Consider the following 2,879-nt stretch of genomic DNA (forward strand, 5'->3'; position numbering starts at 1 on the left):
GTGGTTACGAGACTATTATGACTCCAGCTTTTTTTTTCAGTTTCAGCGTAATTTTTTTGGATTATTGTCAGTCCCATCCTACTTGTCACCAATACAGTAGGTGTGTAATGTGCACTTTCAAAGTTATGATAAGATTTAATAGATCCAAATCTTACTACTAGTACTCTCAGCAAAGAATCAGTCAGAACCGCATCTATAGATAGAGCACACAATAGTGGAAACATTTTTCCCTGTCGGTTAGGGCTATTTTTCAGATAGACCAATGTTTTATTTTGAGATTTCAGGTGTGACAGTGGGTGGTTGGAGGGTGCCACTGGTAGGTCTTACTTCTTCACACCTTCCCTCTGCTGTTTCTGTTTATCTTACTGTTTCCCAGCACTAAATGACCATTATTGTGTCTATGTGCTTGTCTTTACTCAAACAAACAAACAGACAAACAGGTGTGACACTTTTTGCTACATATTGTTGTTCTTATGGTGGCAGCATGAAGGTGACCTCTTGACAACTCCGTGCCACTGATGAATGTAATAATAGGGGAATGAGAAGATGTTTGAAAATTCTTTTTTTGTGGAAGTTAATGTTTTCTTTGAAGGAGAGTAATAATAATAAGGGTGACCTTATTTAGGCCACATATGGCCTAAATAAGCTAAACCCCCCTCCTTTACGATGTATGCGATTGGTTTTTAAAAACTCTCTTGCAAGTCTGAGTCACGGAATGGAGGTTTTGGTAGTAACCTTGTAAACATTCCATTGCAATATTGAAATTGAAACAGATGTAGACAGATAATAATAACATTAATTGTTTAGGCTAACTGAAATTGTATTATTGTTACCATGGCATTATCTTCATGACTCATAGTGTGTTTTGCTTTATCACTTCACGCAACACCCAAAAGATCTGTGCCCATATTTTTCCATCCACTGTTTTTCATCTTGAGGGCAACTATATTCATTGGTGAATGAATGAACAGTTGAATGCATGCCTATGTATGCGGTGGTGTAAATCAGTGTAACTTAAGTAGTTAAGTCAGCACAAGGGGGCTCAGTTGTTGTCGGGTGCTATATGCTTGGGGACACAGCTACAAACACACGCACTCACATATGCGCAGGCATACACATACACATGCGCGCGTGTGCGCTCATACACCTACAGGCGCACACACTCACACACACAGACACACACACACACGTGTGTGTGCGCAGGCACACATGCACACACGCACACAAGGCCCACGAGTACACGCACACACATGATTCAAGAGTGATGAATGTGCTGAAAAGCTTTATGATAACCTAAGGTGCCTGCCCAACACACAAATTTGTGTTGCAATATATGTATATGTATCAGGACACTGTGGAATCAGACGCTCATCAGTTTTGGGCTTATGGAGTTATTAGTATCATCTTAAAGCTTGTTCATTTGTCTTGCATTTGGGGAAAAAATACCCTTCTATCTTAAATAGAAGTCAAGATATTTGCCATTGAAGGAGGTGGGGGTAGCCTGATGTCAGAAATAAGGTTAGCGAGAAATGGCTGCCAAAGTTTGGTGTCCTTGAAAATTGATAATTTACATTTTTTGTGCTTTTGATGAGCGTTTATCAGAAAAATCCACACAGAAATGTACTGTAGAATGTATTGAGCGAAAAAAGAAAATTTTAAAAAAAGTTGCCCTACAGCCAGAAAAATGCTGATTTCCTTGATTACATTATTTTGATGAGCGCCTGATTTCACCACACTGCCTCACATTTATAGAATACCACTCTCCTGAGTCCATACAATACAGTAGGCCTATAGCCCGGATAGGTTGAACACAGAAGACTCGAAATCACGCATCTGTCGAACTGTGCCTGCAGTCCTGTTTTTTTTTCTTTCTTCTTTATCTTTGTAAGATATCCCTCGAACTACGGATCCCTCGAACTACAGAGGCCGGGCTTGACGAATTTGAGCTGTCTGTGTTATTGTACTGTAAAAATAGATTCTTTTGCTTCATTTGACCTAGTTACTTATGACATTATGACCTGATTACTTATTCTACTTTTAAAGTGGCTTGCTCCTTCTTTCCTGTTAAACATCTATCATCCTCATCTCCCCTCCTTCTATTTTGTATTTGTTACTCTTTTGTAACACCTCTAATCTTCTGCACTTATATGACTTTATTGTGTTGCAAGTGCCGTAAAACACTTGCTAAAATGAAAAAAATCCCAAAACTTTAATAATGAGTGATTTCATCTATCTGCTCACGACATTTATTGGATGTCCGTCCTTAGACCTCCTCAGTTTTCAATGTGGGTTGAGCACGGCTGTGCACAAGGATGCAGCGGTGAATTTTTGAAAAAAATTTTTTGTGTTGTAGGCGTCCTGCTTATTGTACATGAATGGAGTGGAGTGTATAGATTGATATTTGGTTGCTTTTAAGCACAAGGGGCTATCTTGAATTTAGCCCGCTTGTCCTTAAAAGCGACCTTATAGTGTAAAAAGTTTTTTTGTGTGTGTGTGTTGAGGGAAAAAAGTCATATTTGGGGGGGCGGGGGGTTGCATATTTTTTTTTTTTTACCAAATCATGATTTATGCTCAAATGCACCGAGCGGAGTTCCCAGGGATGCCACTTTTCCTGTAACTCTGAGGTAACATGGTGTAACAAATCAGTAAAATATAAAAAAAATCCCCAAAATTTTGTCAGATGCGTCGCTCTGCTCTGAGACAGAAGGGCTGCTTATGCTCACTTTGTTCTGTCGTTTTCTGTGGAAATTATTTTTCTTTCCCTCACCCTAGCCAAGGCAGGGTCGAAGCGCTCCCTCTCCCAAATAATCTACATAGTGTCAATGCGACTGTAAAACTTCTAACTTTTTCGTCTTAGCCGATGTACATTTTGGGGGGGG

Source organism: Aplysia californica, unplaced genomic scaffold (assembly GCF_000002075.1).
Source record: "Aplysia californica isolate F4 #8 unplaced genomic scaffold, AplCal3.0 scaffold00145, whole genome shotgun sequence".
In the NCBI taxonomy this organism is placed as follows: Eukaryota; Metazoa; Mollusca; class Gastropoda; order Aplysiida; family Aplysiidae; genus Aplysia; species Aplysia californica.